This window comes from Salmo salar, chromosome 17 (assembly GCF_965601325.2).
Source record: "Salmo salar chromosome 17, fSalSal1, whole genome shotgun sequence".
In the NCBI taxonomy this organism is placed as follows: Eukaryota; Metazoa; Chordata; class Actinopteri; order Salmoniformes; family Salmonidae; genus Salmo; species Salmo salar.
In genome coordinates this window covers 82,300,619-82,306,618 of record NC_138307.1, presented here as the reverse complement: position 1 = coordinate 82,306,618, position 6,000 = coordinate 82,300,619, and positions in this window count along the sequence as shown.

Sequence of the window (6,000 nt, the reverse complement as noted above, 5' to 3'; positions counted from 1 at the left end):
CTTTGTAGTCTGTAATAGTTTTCAAGCCCTGCCACATCCAACGAGCATCAGAGCCGGTGTAGTAGGATTCAATCTTAATCCTGTATTGACGCTTGTCAGTGTGCTCAAGGAAGCAGGAGGGTCGAAGTCAAATAATCCACACGTTGCCAAGAAAACAGGTAAGGCAGGGCAAAGCAACACAAGTGCCCAAACAACAGCCCTGCGTGCAGCGTAGGGACGCAGCCCAAAACACGCTGCCACAAAACCCACTGGCTGAGGGAAAAAACACATGAACCTCAGAACAAACACATGACAAAAATGAATCACTCACAAAGAACAAACCTACACAGAACGACTAAATAACCCTCCCCCACTAATGAACTAATACTAAACAGGTGCCAACTAAACTAGACCTGACCAACAGAAAATAAAAGAGGATCGGTGGCAGCTAATAGGCCGACGACGACGAGTGCCGCCCGGGCGAGGAGGAGCGCCACCTTCCGTCGATGTTGTGACAACGCTTTGCTTGTTTGATGGTTCGTCTGAGGGCATTGCGGGATTTCTTATAAGCGTCCGGATTAGTATCCCGCTCCCGGAAAGCGGCAGCTCTAGCCTTTAGTTCGATGTGGGTGTTGCCTGTAATCCATGGCTTCTGGTTGGGATATGTACGTACGGTCACTGTGGGGATGATGTCGTCGATGCACTTATTGATGAAGCCGATGACTGATGTGGTGTACTCCTCAATGCCATTGGATGAATCCCGGAACATATACCAGTCTGTGCTAGCAAAACAGTCATGTAGCGTAGCATCCAAGTTACCTGATCACTTCTGTATTGAGCGAGTCACTGGTACTTCCTGCTTTAGTTTTTGCTTGTAAGCAGGAATCAGGAGGATAGAATTATGGTCAGATTTGCCAAATGGAGGGCGAGGGAGAGCTTTGTATGCATCTCTGTGTGTGGAGTAAAGGTGGTCTAGAGTTTTATTTTGCTCTGGTTGCCAATGCTATTCTAATGTCCAGCACACACACACACACACACACACACACACACACACACACACACACACACACACACACACACACACACACACACACACACACACACACACACACACACACACACACACACACACACACACACACGTCTGAACACAGCTAGTTAGCCTGATGTAAAAATTATAAATAAGGCCTACATGACCGTTTCATGACATCAGAGGTAGCTATGGTCTGGAACTCTACTGATGACATCAGAGGTAACTATGGTCTGGGACTCTACTGATGACATCAGAGTTAACTATGGTCTGGGACTCTACTGATGACATCAGAGTTAACTATGGTCTGGAACTCTACTGATGAAATCAGAGGTAACTATGGTCTGGAACTCTACTGATGACATCAGAGTTAACTATGGTCTGGGATTCTACTGATGAAATCAGAGTTAACTATGGTCTGGAACTCTACTGATGACATCAGAGTTAACTATGGTCTGGGACTCTACTGATGAAATCAGAGGTAACTATGGTCTGGGACTCTACTGATGACATCAGAGGTAGCAATGGTCTTGAACTCTACTGATGACATCAGAGGTAACTATGGTCTGGGACTCTACTGATGACATCAGGACTATTAGTGATTAACTGAAGATGAACAGCATCAATCTAGATGATGACTGAGCCCCTCTACAGACGACATCCATCACCAGGTAGACTGACTGACTGAGGCCCTCACCTCTACCAAATCCATCACCAGGTAGACTGACTGACTGAGGTCCTCACCTCTACCACATCCATCACCAGGTAGACTGACTGACTGAGGTCCTCACCTCTACCACATCCATCACCAGGTAGACTGACTGAGGTCCTCTACAGACCAAATCCATCACCAGGTAGACTGACTGACTGAGGTCCTCACCTCTACCACATCCATCACCAGGTAGACTGACTGACTGAGGCCCTCACCTCTACCACATCCATCACCAGGTAGACTGACTGACTGAGCCCCTCTACAGACGACATCCATCACCAGGTAGACTGGCTGACTGAGGCCCTCACCTCTACCACATCCATCACCAGGTAGACTGGCTGACTGAGGCCCTCACCTCTACCACATCCATCACCAGGTAGACTGACTGAGCCCCTCTACAGACCACATCCATCACCAGGTAGACTGACTGAGGCCCTCACCTCTACCACATCCATCACCAGGTAGACTGACTGACTGAGCCCCTCTACAGACCACATCCATCACCAGGTAGACTGACTGAGGCCCTCACCTCTACCACATCCATCACCAGGTAGACTGACTGACTGAGGTCCTCACCTCTACCACATCCATCACCAGGTAGACTGGCTGACTGAGGCCCTCACCTCTACCACATCCATCACCAGGTAGACTGGCTGACTGAGGCCCTCACCTCTACCACATCCATCACCAGGTAGACTGACTGAGCCCCTCTACAGACCACATCCATCACCAGGTAGACTGACTGAGGCCCTCACCTCTACCACATCCATCACCAGGTAGACTGACTGACTGAGCCCTCTACAGACGACATCCATCACCAGGTAGACTGACTGAGGCCCTCACCTCTACCACATCCATCACCAGGTAGACTGACTGACTGAGGTCCTCACCTCTACCACATCCATCACCAGGTAGACTGACTGACTGAGGTCCTCACCTCTACCACATCCATCACCAGGTAGACTGACTGACTGAGGCCCTCACCTCTACCACATCCATCACCAGGTAGACTGACTGACTGAGCCCCTCTACAGACGACATCCATCACCAGGTAGACTGACTGACTGAGCCCCTCACCTCTACCACATCCATCACCAGGCAGACTGACTGAGGCCCTCTACAGACCACATCCATCACCAGGTAGACTGACTGAGGCCCTCTACAGACCACATCCATCACCAGGTAGACTGACTGAGGCCCTCTACAGACCACATCCATCACCAGGTAGACTGACTGACTGAGGTCCTCACCTCTACCACATCCATCACCAGGTAGACTGACTGAGGCCCTCTACAGACCACATCCATCACCAGGTAGACTGACTGAGGCCCTCTACAGACCACATCCATCACCAGGTAGACTGACTGAGGCCCTCTACAGACCACATCCATCACCAGGTAGACTGACTGAGGTCCTCTACAGACCACATCCATCACCAGGTAGACTGACTGAGGCCCTCTACAGACCACATCCATCACCAGGTAGACTGACTGAGGTCCTCTACAGACCACATCCATCACCAGGTAGACTGACTGAGGCCCTCTACAGACCACATCCATCACCAGGTAGACTGACTGAGGCCCTCTACAGACCACATCCATCACCAGGTAGACTGACTGAGGTCCTCTACAGACCACATCCATCACCAGGTAGACTGACTGAGGCCCTCTACAGACCACATCCATCACCAGGTAGACTGACTGAGGCCCTCTACAGACCACATCCATCACCAGGTAGACTGACTGAGGTCCTCTACAGACCACATCCATCACCAGGCAGACTGACTGAGGCCCTCTACAGACCACATCCATCACCAGGTAGACTGACTGAGGTCCTCTACAGACCACATCCATCACCAGGCAGACTGACTGAGGCCCTCTACAGACCACATCCATCACCAGGCAGACTGACTGAGGTCCTCTACAGACCACATCCATCACCAGGTAGACTGACTGAGGTCCTCTACAGACCACATCCATCACCAGGCAGACTGACTGAGGCCCTCTATCTCTCTCTTCTCTCTCTCTACAGTTGATCAAACTGCTGTGTAATGTCAGCAGATATTATCTGTAATCCATGTGTGATGTGTTGTGGTGGTCAGCTAGTCAGGTCTGATTTCATGCACCAGTTGGACAGTCATGGTTCTGATCATTAGGGTTAATGAGAGCCATCCAGACCTGGCTAGGTGAGCCCCAAGCAGCTGAGCACCACTGCAATGCGGGATGTAAATGATTGCATGCGATGTAAATGACTCTTAGTGACAAAAAGCAGCAAATTGGAATCCATTACCCAGGTCACAGAATGCTGAGCACCAGATTTATTAGAGGAGGAAGCACTTGTTTATCACGGCTGGTCGGCTCTCTCTCTCTCTCTCTGTCTCTCTCTCTCTCTCTCTCTCTCTCTCTCTCTCTCTCTCTCTCTCTCTCTCTCTCTCTCTCTCTCTCTCTCTCTCCCTCTGTCTCTCTCTCTCTCTCTCTCTCTCTCTCTCTCTCTCTCTCTCTCTCTCTCTGTCTCTTTTTAGGAAGGAGGGATAAATGATGATGCGGTCAGCTGAGTGGGCATGTGGCTTGATGATGTATGTCCTGCTGTTTCCCTGGTAACGATGGCGTCTGGCCTTTGGCCACACAAGGTTACTTCTTCACTCCTCAGTAGTGACTGATTCTGGTTGTTGTTGTCCTCTCTCCACACATCAGCAATAGGAGATACCGGCCTCGCATTTTACAGCTGATTCCTCATCTCCGATGCCTTCAGAAAGGTCTGTGTGTAAAGTGACAGCTGAAAGGCTGATCTGGGATCAGTGTGTCTGGTCTTCTTCTGACAGCTCTAGGGTCAACACAAGGCTTTACCTGTCTAAGGAATAACATCAATATGCAGTCTGCGCTGGCTCATCTGTCATGGCCGACTCCTTTATTCCAGCAGCACGCAGGGATAACGTGAATCAAGATGGCATTTTGGATGTCACATCAACACTAGTAAACAACACAAGGCAAGAATGCTTATTCCACAACATCATCACATCTACCTGGGCCTTGGGCCAGCTGTGTACTCTGACTTTGCTGTTGATGATGATGATGGTGGTGATGATGATGGTGGTGGTGGTGATGCAAATGGTGGTGTAGGTTTTTACCTGGTTTTGACATGTAGTTTCAGTTCTAGAATCATCATGTAGGTTTTAACATGTTGTTTCAGTTCTAGAATCATCATGTAGGTTTTAACATGGTGTTTCAGTTCTAGAATCATCATGTAGGTTTTAACATGGTGTTTCAGTTCTAGAATCATCATGTAGGTTTTAACATGGTGTTTCAGTTCTAGAATCATCATGTAGGTTTTTATCTGGTGTTTCAGTTCTAGAATCATCATGTAGGTTTTAACATGGTGTTTCAGTTCTAGAATCATCATGTAGGTTTTTATCATGGTGTTTCAGTTCTAGAATCATCATGTAGGTTTTAACATGGTGTTTCAGTTCTAGAATCATCATGTAGGTTTTAACATGGTGTTTTAGTTCTAGAATCATCATGTAGGTTTTAACCTGGTGTTTCAGTTCTAGAATCATCATGTAGGTTTTAACATGGTGTTTTAGTTCTAGAATCATCATGTAGGTTTTAACATGGTGTTTCAGTTCTAGAATCATCATGTAGGTTTTAACATGGTGTTTCAGTTCTAGAATCATCATGTAGGTTTTAACATGGTGTTTAAGTTCTAGAATCATCATGTAGGTTTTAACATGGTGTTTCAGTTCTAGAATCATCATGTAGGTTTTAACATGGTGTTTTAGTTCTAGAATCATCATGTAGGTTTTAACATGGTGTTTCAGTTCTAGAATCATCATGTAGGTTTTAACATGGTGTTTCAGTTCTAGAATCATCATGTAGGTTTTGACATGGTGTTTCAGTTCTAGAATCATCATGTAGGTTATAACATGGTGTTTTAGTTCTAGAATCATCATGTAGGTTTTAACCTGGTGTTTCAGTTCTAGAATCATCATGTAGGTTTTAACATGGTGTTTCAGTTCTAGAATCATCATGTAGGTTTTAACATGGTGTTTCAGTTCTAGAATCATCATGTAGGTTTTAACATGGTGTTTTAGTTCTAGAATCATCATGTAGGTTTTAACATGGTGTTTCAGTTCTAGAATCATCATGTAGGTTTTAACATGGTGTTTCAGTTCTAGAATCATCATGTAGGTTTTAACATGGTGTTTCAGTTCTAGAATCATCATGTAGGTTATAACATGGTGTTTCAGTTCTAGAATCATCATGTAGGTTTTAACATGGTGTTT